Below are 12,585 nucleotides of genomic sequence, written 5' to 3' on the forward strand. Positions count from 1 at the left end.
TCCCACAACCCATCAGTTCCCATAACACAAAGTGAGACAGAACACTTAAAAGCATCCAAGTTCTTCCAACAATACATTACTAACGATAAGTCAGTAAGACAGTAATGAAAACAAACATGCTCATGAAAATCCCATTTTTGTAAGAAACTGCAAAAAATGCACATTTACAAATCCTCATAATGACTTTAGAAAAAGATGTTTGGGGAAGCTGGAGCGAACTCAGTTGGTAAAACGTTTGCCCTGCGACCACAAGAACTTGAATCCAACCTCCAGAACCCACGTTAAAATAGCCTACAATTTAGTGGAGCAGCTTCCCACCCCGGCGCTAGGGAGGCCGGGGTAGGCGGATCCCTGTGGCTTAGTGCCCAGGCTGTCTAGCCTAAGGCAAGGCCTGGGTCAGTGAGAGACCCTGTCTCAAAAGACAAGCTGGCTGGGGCATGAGGACCAGTACCTAGAGTTGATCTCTGACCTCCACACACATGCACATGTGTGTGCACCTTACACACACCAGAGGGGCGGGGGATAGCCGGAGTCTCCCACCTGTTTCTACGTTCAGTGTGCTGTAATGTTTGAAGAGGGCTATATGATGAAAACCTGGCATACACCAGGTCTCCTCGGGGGCCACTTTGTTAGGTGACAGGCAAAGCAGAACCTGAGTGGTGTTCACAAACTGAATGCTCTATGAGGCGAGGCTGGCTCCACCACGTGCCTTGGACCAACCTCTACCCCGAGGAGTGTGGCAATGTCATGGTTTGGGTGTTTGGAAGACACTGGTTTTGGGGGATCTTTCACATATACATCTAGCATACACTATCATGACATCATGGTGACTTCTGACTTCAATAGAAAAACTCTTTAAGTACCGAAAAGTCAACAAGCACACAGTGGCAGGTACAAGCTTCCTGAAGACTCCAAATCTGGTTTCCTTGAAGTGGAAAGCTTGCTTCTTCATTTTGAAACAGCAGATTGCCTGCCAGTTTTTTTGTCAGGAGAGCCCTTCCTGTTGTGGTCATTAACAACTCACACAAACACAAGGGCTTTCTGTGTTTCCTTGGATAGCAACAGAAGCATCTTAGCCATTGTCACTTGGCCATTTGTCACACACAATATTACCAGTGCCACCAACAGAAACTGTATAACAAAGGTTGAGATTTGAATTTTTATTTTGAAAACATTTTTTAAGATGTATGTATGTATGTATGTATGTGTAAGAGTGTTCTATCTGCATGTACACCTGCATGTCAGAAGAGGACATCAGATCCCATTACAGATGGTTGTCAGCCATGATGTGGGTGCTGGGAATTGAACTCAGGACCTCTGGAAGAGCAGACAGTGCTCCCTATTTTGATTTTTTAAAAAATGTTCCATCATTAGGCTTGGTGGCCAGGGCTGTTCCCTGCTGGGCCATCCTCTGATTCTGCTGTCACCATCTTAACTGATGCTTAGCCAGAGGTTTTACTTATCACACTGTTTACAGTGGCTGGGCCAGCATCAGTACCATGAAAAGGGTAAATAGTCTCTTAGTGTCGGGCTGATGACAACTGCTTTCACCTCACAGATACCCTGACAAGGTCTTGGGCAAGCCCGGGGCTCTAAGAACTTCAGATTGAGAACCAAGATATAAACTAAACAATGTAAAACCTTGTCTGGTACTAGACCTGGTCTGATCTTCATTCTATGGGGAACTGAAAAGCCATCAGTTATTCCATTTCAAATGGAGTTTTGAAAAAGATCATCTTGGGTTCAGGAGGAGGCTCAGTGGTTAAAGCATTTGCCTTGAATATCTGAGGACTGGAGTTTGGATTCCCAGAACCCAAGTCAACGCCAGGTGGGAGTAGTGACCCACAGGTAGCCTTAGAAGTCAGAGACAGGGGATCCCCAGAGCAAGCTGGCTGGCAAGGCTAGCCATATCAGTGAGCTCTGCATTTGATTGAAAGAGTCTAACTCAATGCATCAGGTGAAAACAATCAAGGATGATTCCAAATGTATGTTGTTCCTCCACATGTAAACACACAGGTGCATGTGTGCCTACACACAGATACATGTACACACACACACACAGGTGCAAGTGTACCTACACACAGATACATGTAAACACACACACACACACACACAGGTGCATGTGTACCTACACACAGATACATGTAAACACACATATACAGGTGCATGTGTACCTACACACAGATACATGTAAACACACACACAGGTGCATGTGTACCTACACACAGATACATGTAAACACACACACACAGGTGCATGTGTATCTACACACAGATACATGTAAACACACACACACACACACACAGGTGCATGTGTACCTACACACAGATACATGTAAACACACACAGAGAGATGCATGTGTATCTACACACAGATACATGTAAACACACACACACAGGTGCATGTGTACGTACCTACACACAGATACATGTATACACACACACGGGTGCATGTGTATCTACACACAGATACATGTAAACACACACACACAGGTGCATGTGTACCTACACACAGATACATGTATACACACACACGGGTGCATGTGTATCTACACACAGATACATGTAAACACACACACACAGGTGCATGTGTACCTACACACTGATACATGTAAACACACACACAGAGATGCATGTGTACCTACACACAGATACATGTAAACACACACACGGGTGCATGTGTATCTACACACAGATACATGTAAACACACACACGGGTGCATGTGTATCTACACACAGATACATGTAAACACACACACAGAGATGCATGTGTACCTACACACAGATACATGTATACACACACACACACAGGTGCATGTGTACCTACACACAGATACATGTAAACACACACACGGGTGCATGTGTATCTACACACAGATACATGTAAACACACACACGGGTGCATGTGTATCTACACACAGATACATGTAAACACACACACAGAGATGCATGTGTACCTACACACAGATACATGTATACACACACACACACAGGTGCATGTGTACCTACACACAGATACATGTATACACACACACACGCTCATACACGCACACTCACACAGGCATGTGCATAAAAATGGAGAAAAGGCACTGGCTGCTGACAGGAAAGTAGAAAAGAAAGTGGGAACAGCTAAGAAGACAGGTTATGAGTTGCTCAGAGCTATCCAAGCTAGAGAAGATGACAGTCTGCCTAGCAAGCATGGTGAAGGAGAGAACGATGAACCATAAATTCCCAAGGTCATCAAAGAGCGCTCACCTGGAAGGGGTGCTGGCTCTGGCTTAGGTGCCTGGAAGAGCTGAGAGAGACACTCAGAGCAGAGCCTACCTGGCTTAGGAGGGAGGAGCTGTGGCCGTCTCTACGTGACCTCCATGTAACTTCTATGTGCTCTGGTGGAGACTCCTTGACTGGTTTTGACTACCCTGAGGACTGTCAAAGATAAACAGACAATATACAGAAAGGGTGGTGTGGCCAACACCTTTAGGTCTCCCTACCTGGAGAGTCAGGCAGGTCCTTCCAGCAAGCTAAAAGAAAGAATCTAACTCAGTGATCAAAGACAGAGGAGGACCCTAAAGCTACGTGTATCAAGTAGGATTTTGAGGCGAGAGGAGCCAGGACAAGTTTTGAAGGCCCCAGTCCCAGCACGTGGCTGGAAGTTGGGGCTTTGTTAGATAGTTTACTGGGACTCAATGCCCAGCTCTCCTTCCTGTGTGCAGCTGACCCCTCCCCTTCCTCACCAGACCAGAACACAGGAGAAACTTGGAACAGTCAGAGAAGTTTAAAGAAAAGTAATCTATAATCATACATGTCAGACACGGTCACACTTAAGATTTTACTGTTTGGGGATGGGAGAATAGCTCAGACAGCAAAGTGCTTGACTTACAAGCATGGAGACCTGATAAGTCAGAGATACCTGGGCTCAATCTCCAGTGGGCACAGTTTAAAGTGTTAGCTGGGCACAGAGGTGCACACCTTTAATTCCAGCACTTGGGAGCCTGGGGCAGGTCTTTGTGAGTTTGAGGCCTCCCTAGTCTACTTACCAAATTTTAGGACAGCCAGAGTTACATAGAGACCTTGTTTCAACAAACAAACTAAACAAAACAAGTGTTGGGTATGCCACACACTTGTGACCCTAGTGCTGGGCAGGGGGAGTACAGGCTGGTCCCTGAGGCTCTATGGTTAGTCAGCCTACCTGGTGAATTCTGGGCAAGCAAGGGATGCTGTCTGTAAAAAGGAGATGGGTGTTGCCTGAACAACACCATCTGAGTTTGACTTCTGACCTCCACATGTATTCACACACTTGGGAGCATGCACACATGTAGACACTCAACGGCCTTGGTGTTTTAATATAGCAATTCCTAGATATTCCTGCTAAATGATCTTTTTGATCCATCTTCTGGTCTCCTCCCATCTCTTCCATGGAGGCTGTTTCTCTGATTCTTGTGATACATGATTTTAAATTCCTGCAGTGACACTTCCAAATGCAGACAACAATTTGGGCCTAAGCCATCCTGGAGAACGACATTACCTTCCATCTTCATGGTATTTGACATCGATCAAAGCCCTTTTACATATATTAATAAAAGCAACATTTTTACAATATTTTAGTAAATGCTCCCACATGCTCATGAAACATCTGTCAAATTGCTAACAATAATCTATCTCATAAAGCAATTATAGGAACAAATGGAAAGATGGGTGCAATTAATGACAGCTCCATTTGATTGATCCCCACTGTATGCTGGGTACCGTGCTAAGCATTTTATACCACATAGAGTCCGATATACTTTGTGAAGCACACAATTAATGTCCTGCTTTAAGGGATAAACTGGAGCCTTACACTCACTCATGGTGACATGATCAGTTACTGATGGAGCAGAATTGTAATCCAGGCTCATGTGACCCAAGCCCGAGCCCAGACCAATCCCCATAGCATAGCACTGTTTCCATGGGCTTTCAGGACAGTAGCACTAATTGTGGGAAAAGTGTTTGTCAAACAATGACTTTTCAGACTCCCAAACCTTTCCTTCTCTTCACCCTACTGTATTGGCATCTAACAGTGGCATCCGAAATGTTCACTGACTCCTTGGCTATGCAAACCAATGGAAGCTGAAGAGTATAGTACAAACCATGAAGAGAAAGATGCCTGAGAAAATGACAAAGCGAAACACAAAATCCTGACCTAAGAATATTTAAAAAACAAAGTTTTTAATAAACCAAACCCCAAGGGTTTGAGAACTGAAGATGTGCTCTCTAGAAACAGATTCAGTAGAATATATATGTATATATGTATATATATACACATATGTGTATATATATACATATATGTATATATGTACATATGTGTATATATACATATATATACACACATATATATATTCTATAAATGTGTATGTTTATCCTAGTACTGCAAACATGATAACCTGACAATAGATTCCTGCCAGAACCCATGGCTGACGTCACACTGGCACAGTTAGAAACAGAAAATACTAGAAGATCCCATTTCAAATTATGATCACAGTAAACATGAGGATAAAATGATATTTCAAAAGAGAAGGAAGAGCCAGGTATGGTGGCTCATGCCTTTAACAGCACTTAGAAGGCAGAGGCAGGTGGATCTCTGAGTTCGAGGCCAGCCTGGTCTAGAGAGAAAGTTCCAGGACAGCCAGGGCTACATAGAGAAACCCTGTCTCAAGAAAACAAAAAACAATAAGTAAATATTTAAAAAGAAAGGAAAGTTAAAACTGTCAGTCTTAGCAAACATGTGGTAAGGCTACAAAGTTAAAAAGCTGGGAATCGTATGTATAGCTACGACTCCAGTACTTGGAAGTAGAGGCAGGAGGATTGTATATTTGGGACCACCTGGGTTACATATTGAGTTCAAGGTCAGTCTGAACTGCCTGTATCAAAACTAAAAAGGGGCTAGAGAGACGGTTCAACAGTTAAGAGCACTAGCTGCTCTTCCAGAGGACCTGGGTTTAATTCCTAGCACCTACATGGTGGCTCACAAGTGTTAAAACTACAGTTCCAAAGGACCCGACACCCTCACACCAAAGCACATAAAATAAAAAAAATTTAATTTATCTTTAAAAGCTAAAGTATTTATTTTAAAAAGCAAGCTAAAAAAAAAAAAGTTAAGATACATAAATGAGGGCCTGTACTTGCCAACAGGCAAACTATAAAGTCCAGGCACAGCTGTTGTCCATGGCCCATGCAGCCACCAGACACTTTTAAGCCAGGATGAAGAGAACATGTCTACAAAACTGTAAGAAAACAGGACCAACAGAGAAAGCAGACAAGGTATCTCAAAGGGGGAAATCTAAATGGCCCGTAACTCTACTTGAAGACAGACAGGCTCATTAGTAATCCCAGGAATGCAAATGAAGTGACAATGTTGCTGTCCATATGGACCAAATGGGCAAACATTAACCTATGACAGGTGTTGGCAAGAATGCCAGAAATGGGGGTGTTTACACAAACTGGTGGGAGTGTAAGTTAGTATAGTCACTCTGGGGTGTCATGTGAGTGTGTCCATTCTTTGAACAGATATTTATTGAGGGTTTTAGGTTGGAGGAATGGAGCAGATAACCAGGTCCCTAAAGTCTTGGGGCGAGAAAATAACATTTTACGTAACATAATTGTTGGGCCTAACACGAGGTCTAATCTCCATTCCACCTTCACCCTTCAGTCACTTACACTGGTGGAGGGGGCGAACAGGCCCTAGAGAGATTTACATACTAATGAGGTACCTGAAGGCCAGAGGTGGAGCCGATTAAACATTCCTCCCCAGCCCCTCCCCTTTTTAACTCAGGTCAATCCTGGGTTTAGGGGGGTATGCATCCAGATCCATCCACCATCCGCCATGTGAATAAACCAGTTTTGGAAACCCAAGGGCTTCCTCGTGTGTTGGGGCCCCGCCGCTATGAGGAACCGTGAGGAGCCGGGGAGAGGCTTTTAGTTAATGAGCAGCCGGGCCCAACTTCCAGCTGGAGGAACCCAGAGCGTTCCCAGCCGACTACCCACAGCATGGCGGGAGGAACCCTGGGATCCCCAAGCCTTCTTTTTCCCAACACATAATAATATAATATAATAACATAACATAATAAATAGGTAGCCTTTATCTGTAAAGAGCCCATTTCTACTCTAGCCCCAGTCGAGAGAACTTCTTACTCATGGGTACCAGGGACACACAGAAGGTCACAGAGTGGCTCTGCTTGTCACAATGAAGGTGACGGGAGCAGCTTGACCCCTCTTTGCTAAGAGTGAGCTAATGAGGAACACAGAGAGAAACTGTGGTTTATCAGATGAAATACTGTGTAGCCAGCAGCGTGAACAATGGGCACCCGGCAGAGGTCTAAATATGTCACATGCAGTAAACATCAAAACACAGTGCTAGGGGACAGGCTGGTTAAAACAGGGCACAGTGTTGTGTCATTTAGATTTTAAAAAAACTGGTGTATAAAATAATCACGTGTACTGTCTATGAATGTATGTGTCTTTAGCAAAAAGAACAGAGAGTAATGGTTCTTTATGGAACACAACATAAGTGACTTTTGAGCAATAGTTATAAAAATTATATGCATGTATAAAATTGTCAAAATATACATGTAATTAATTCTTTAAAATTAAAAAAAGCAGAAATTTGAAATAGATAAGGCAAAATCATGTCCCTCTATGGAGACTACATAGTTATCCATTGTATTGTCTAGAGAGTTAAAATGTTTCATGATTAATAGTATAGATGTTTCATTTTGTAAAAGCAGGAAACAGACAAAAAGTGCCTGCTCGCAGCATGGAGGAAATCTCTGGTGCTCGCTGAGCCCAGCCCAGCCTGAGGACCCCAGTTCTGCTGATGCAACCGTGGCTCTGAAAGGCATCTCATCAGGTGAGGCCCAGCCCAGCTGCCAGCAAGGAGAGGACACGGGGAGCATCAGCTTGAGGAAGAGGCAAAGCAGGTAAGATAGCTGGGCTTCTGGGGGGTCTGGGTGGGTACGAAAGGCAAGAGAGTCTTCTATACTACATGAAAAGGTGACCTGTGGAGAAGAGCCAGCCCCTTCTACACAGCAGCCACCTGGCCAGTTCCTTCCTTGCTGGTCCTGACAACTGAGCTTGCTCTGGGGACTTCAGCAATGGTTCAGATGGCTACCCAGTCACTGAAAGCACAGATAAGGACAAAAGTTGTTTGTTTGTTGAGTTTGTGATCCTTTTTTTTTTAATGATGTACAATTGTGTGCTAATAGGGTACCCCACTCTTCCCTAGCCCCCTTCATTGAATCCCCCATCTCGCCCTCTGGGTGGTGTGTTTCTGACCTATTTTTCTCCACCCCTCCCCCACCTCTCACTGAGGATTGAACCCAGGCCCTTGTACATGCAAGGCGAGGGCTCCACCTCTAAGCAGTATTCTCAGCCCTCTTTGCTTCAACTCTCTTTTAGTTCCTTGGAATCTGTGTTTCCTGCTGGCTTCACGAGTCTGCACCCGATCAGACAGGGGAACTGCCGAAGTGCCTGTCACACCTGCCTCAGCATCTCACTTCAGATGGTCTCTATCCTTGGCCATCACTGTGGCCTAAGTGGACTCCCTTTTAGAGTGGCATCTTCCTCTTCTCTTCAAAGCCCACTGAAGTGTCCCCTTCTCAAGGCAGAGCAAACACTTTCCTCTGAGCCCTGAGAGTGCCTCGACCTCCTATGCCATGTGTTGGTGTCATGCTGGAGTCCCCAAGCTCTCTGAAGAGCAGGCCTGTTTCCTAGGCCACACTGAAACCCCGCCTCCAGCTCCCTGCAGGCTACAGAGCAAGCTTTATAAGACATTTGCTGAACAAGTCACTTTTTTTTTTAATTTTGCATAAACTGCAAATATAATTTTAATTGGATTACCAACTTATTCAAACACTATTCAACTCTAATTAAACAAAGAGGCCTTTATTCACTGTGGAACCCAGAGATGTTGGCTACAGGCAGTGAGAAAACTGGAGGCTCTTCAGAGCTCCACTTACTACAGGAGAGGGCTATATTTGGGAGCCAATTAATTTCACAATGTCGAAAACTAATGCATTTAAGATTCTGCTGTTCACATCCATTTTTCTCCATTAAAACATTTTAACTGCGCAGTGCCTGTCATTGTCTTAGTGTGTGTGAGAGCTTTCAAGTAGGGACCTCAGGGTTGCCAGGCAGAACTAGCGCTTACGCCTCACTTCTGAAATTGCACTTAATTTTAAGAAACCCTCAAGTAGACACATTGTCACAAACGTGAGAGCTGGGAACTCACAGATGCCTCTGTGCTGGCTTCTAAGAGAGATGGAGGTAGGGCTGCTCTCTCTGAGGTCCCCCTTCCTCTCTGCTGCTCCCCTTTTCCCAGAAGACCTCACCTTTAACAAGGCTGCTGGCTGCTGACGGATGAGCCGACAGCTGTGAAACTGGCGGTGATGACCATGGTGATAATAGTGACATTTACTGAGCGCTGACATGTGCTTTACAGTTGACCTGTCCAGAACAGGGCTGATTCTCCTCCCGTGAAGCTGCTCTTCCTGCTGTCACCCTCACAAAAATTGCTCTGCTCTAGCCTTCGTTCTGAGTCCCTGGCCTCTTTACTGGTATGTTGTAGCTGCACACCAGCCAGCTAAGTAGACAGGGGACCGGGCTCGGGGCTTTTGTTCCAAGTGCTCCTTTCTAGCAACTGGTCTTGCAGGCAGGCACCTTGCTTCACACTGATCCCGACCATCCTAGGGACTGTCACTCTTTTCTGTAGGACGCAGACCAAGCTCCCCTCATATCTCCCTCACCCTCACTCCATGGTTCTCTGGGAGGTAAGCTGGGAGTCTGCCTACCCTGCTTCCAAACAAACCATCAACCTTTTAGCACTTTTTCTCTCTGCATATTTACACAGCTACTGCAGACTGCTCCTATACTTCCCCCAGGCTCCTGCTCGGTACAGAAAGAACTCTTCAGATGCCATGCCTGTCTCTACCAGCTGCTTCTAGAGCAACTAAGAGCCAGTTTATGCTATTAGGGCTTCTCCTGAACTTAGAACAAACTCTGTGCCCCTTATTTAGCCTTCACAAATTGGTCCACGGCTAAGGATGGGAGTCTGATAGTCTTTAAGCAAGTGAGCTGTCAGTGTCCCTACAGTCACTATTAGGCTATAGCTACAGAATTCGGAATGGTGCCTAGAAGACCAGTCCCTCAGCCTTGGCAGTCCTGAAGGTCACAGGGCACTCAGCAGTATGAGCTGAAAAATGGTAATTGTAACACACACCTTGCATGACCTTGGCCCATGAGTCTTTTAGGGAGTGTCCACAGAACAGTGCCGATTCAGAACTCACAGATGCCCAGAGGGTGTATGCCCTGTGACTGTCAGGGCCCAACAGTGATACAATTGTCTACTTCTCTCCTTCAAGGCAGCCATGGAGTGGCCCAGCTCTCCTTGGGTGTACAGATCATAATGGACAACTATTCAAGGACATCTGGGTTAATTGATGGACTAGATCTTTGTGGCCAATCCTGATGAACAGGGGAAAGGCTTATCGCTTCCCTAGACTCTTACCTCATCTGCTCGCTGATGCTTAAATCATTTTAGCAGAAAACAAAAGCCTTTTACTTTTCAATGAGAGATAGTTTATCATAGATTAGCAAATGAAAAATTGCTGTTTCATAGATCTTATTGGTTTCTAAGAATGGTCAAAACAGGTCAGATTAGACCTACAGAGGCTCAGAAGACAGAATATGAGTCTGCCTGTCTCCTCCTGGACAAGGATCACCTCAAAGAAAAGAGAATGTCTACTAGCACCCAACACTGCCCTGTCCCGCTATGGTCTGGACATGGTTGTTTCCTGAGGGCCTGTGTGTTGGGGGCTTAGCCCCAGGTTAGTGGCTTGGGAAGTAATAAGAAGCCTTTAGGAGGCAGGATCTGGTGGCAGGGCCGAAGGCTGGCTCGGGGAGTGCCCTTGGCAGGGATTAGGGCTGTTCTCAGGAGACTGTGACACAAAGCTGAACCTGGCTGCAGCCTACACATACTCTCTGTGTGTTGAGGTCTGACCACTTCCTCCCACTGTTTCCTCTCTCTATAGGAGGATCCTTACCACAGCTCAGCTGTTACTCCCGCTGTGCCTTTGAACACCCAAATCGTGAGCTTAAAAGCTATTTCATGTTTGTTTATGTTTTGAAGCAGGGCCCCGTTCTATGGCCCAGGCTCACCTTGAACTCCAGGCCATCCTCCCTCCTCAGCCTCCTAAATCCTAGGATTATGGACACAAGCTACATCGGGCTACATGGCTAACTGTGTTTGGTCAGCTTTCCTTCACTGCAACAAACACCTGAGATAATGTGCTTAAAAGTCTATTTAGGGTGACGGTTCTAGAGGTTCCATATCATGATAGGGAAACACTGCCTCTGGGCCTGTGGGGAGGCAGCACATTGTGGTGGAGGAAGCTGTTCACTCTAGGACAACTAGGAAGTAAAGAGGGAGAGGGAGGGGCTGGAATCCTAGAATCCCCCTTGGAAGCTTGTCCTCAATGGCCCAAGACCTCCCATTGGTCCCTACTTCTTAGAGCTTCTGCCACCTGACAGGCTTAGAACTAAGCTTATCCATGAGCCTCTGGGGCATTCCAGGTTCCAGAACAGCAAGCACCTGCTGGGACACATCCCAGTGCTTCTAGGAAATCTTCTCCTTCACGTTTGTTGAAGGTCTAACCCTGTCTTTAGCCTGTGAGACCACACAGATTGACACTGGCTCTAAAGCTCCCCAGGAAATTTGCCCCACACACGGAAGAGGCTGGGAAAGTGTTTCTTACATCAAGGATTCTATAATTCCAGCCAATTCTTTCTTCGTGTCTGCTCAAAAAATAAAATTCCATCTTCAGTTTATAAATAGCTAATCATGAGAGAACAAAAAAGATCAAATTAATCTGATGCTTATAAATCCCTAACCAAAGTGATTCCATACAATTACCATCTTCCTGGAAGGAAGAAAACCTATGACCAAATTAACTAAGTGATAAATATAGCCCAGGAAAGCTGGTTACACCAGGAGTAATCACTGGAGAGCTCAACTCCTGCCCTTGGGGTAATTTTAGAATTTAGGGCTTCACCAGTAGAGCAGGGAAATACTGAATTTATTTTTTCAAGTGAACTCAAGTGGAAAGGCTACATAACACAAGAGAAGTATTAATGGCACTTAATACAAATCTGTACTGTTCTTATGTATATCTTTAAATTATTTTCATTATTTTCCATGTGCTGTTTAGCTAAAATACAAGCTCCTGCGGCACAAAACGCTATCAATTAGCCATAGGCATCTGGGGTGTAGCTTGGAGTTCAGCCATTGCCCAGCACATACAGGGTCCTGAGCTCTGAGCAAGCACGGCATAGTGGGAAAAACAAAACAAACAAAAACAAACAAAAAACTGAGCATGGGCATGGCTTGATTTTTACTGGGCCATGGGACCTCGGGCAGTAATCTAGTCTCTGAGGCTGAGTTTCCTTCTTTGAGAAAGCATTGGCAAAGATCATTCAGATTTCAACAAGACAGCCACATACGTAGCTAATGGTAATCAGTAATAATGATATGTTACATCCTAGGAAGATGTGGCATCAG

The 12,585-nt window shown here is 45.0% G+C and overlaps 1 protein-coding gene and 1 long non-coding RNA gene across 6 annotated transcripts in view; one reads left to right on the forward strand and one right to left on the reverse strand.

Annotated features, from left to right (window-relative positions):
• Window positions 1–12,585, reverse strand: part of Ttll11 (tubulin tyrosine ligase like 11) — a 231,469-nt gene that overhangs the window by 100,733 nt on the left and 118,151 nt on the right. The gene's annotated exons all lie outside the window — the stretch shown is intronic.
• LOC143441287 (uncharacterized) lies at window positions 7,760–9,103 on the forward strand. The gene is made up of 2 exons (XR_013108548.1): window positions 7,760–7,951; window positions 8,430–9,103. It is a non-coding gene; the product is annotated as an uncharacterized LOC143441287 (long non-coding RNA).

Source organism: Arvicanthis niloticus, chromosome 2 (genome assembly GCF_011762505.2).
Source record: "Arvicanthis niloticus isolate mArvNil1 chromosome 2, mArvNil1.pat.X, whole genome shotgun sequence".
NCBI lineage: Eukaryota > Metazoa > Chordata > Mammalia > Rodentia > Muridae > Arvicanthis > Arvicanthis niloticus.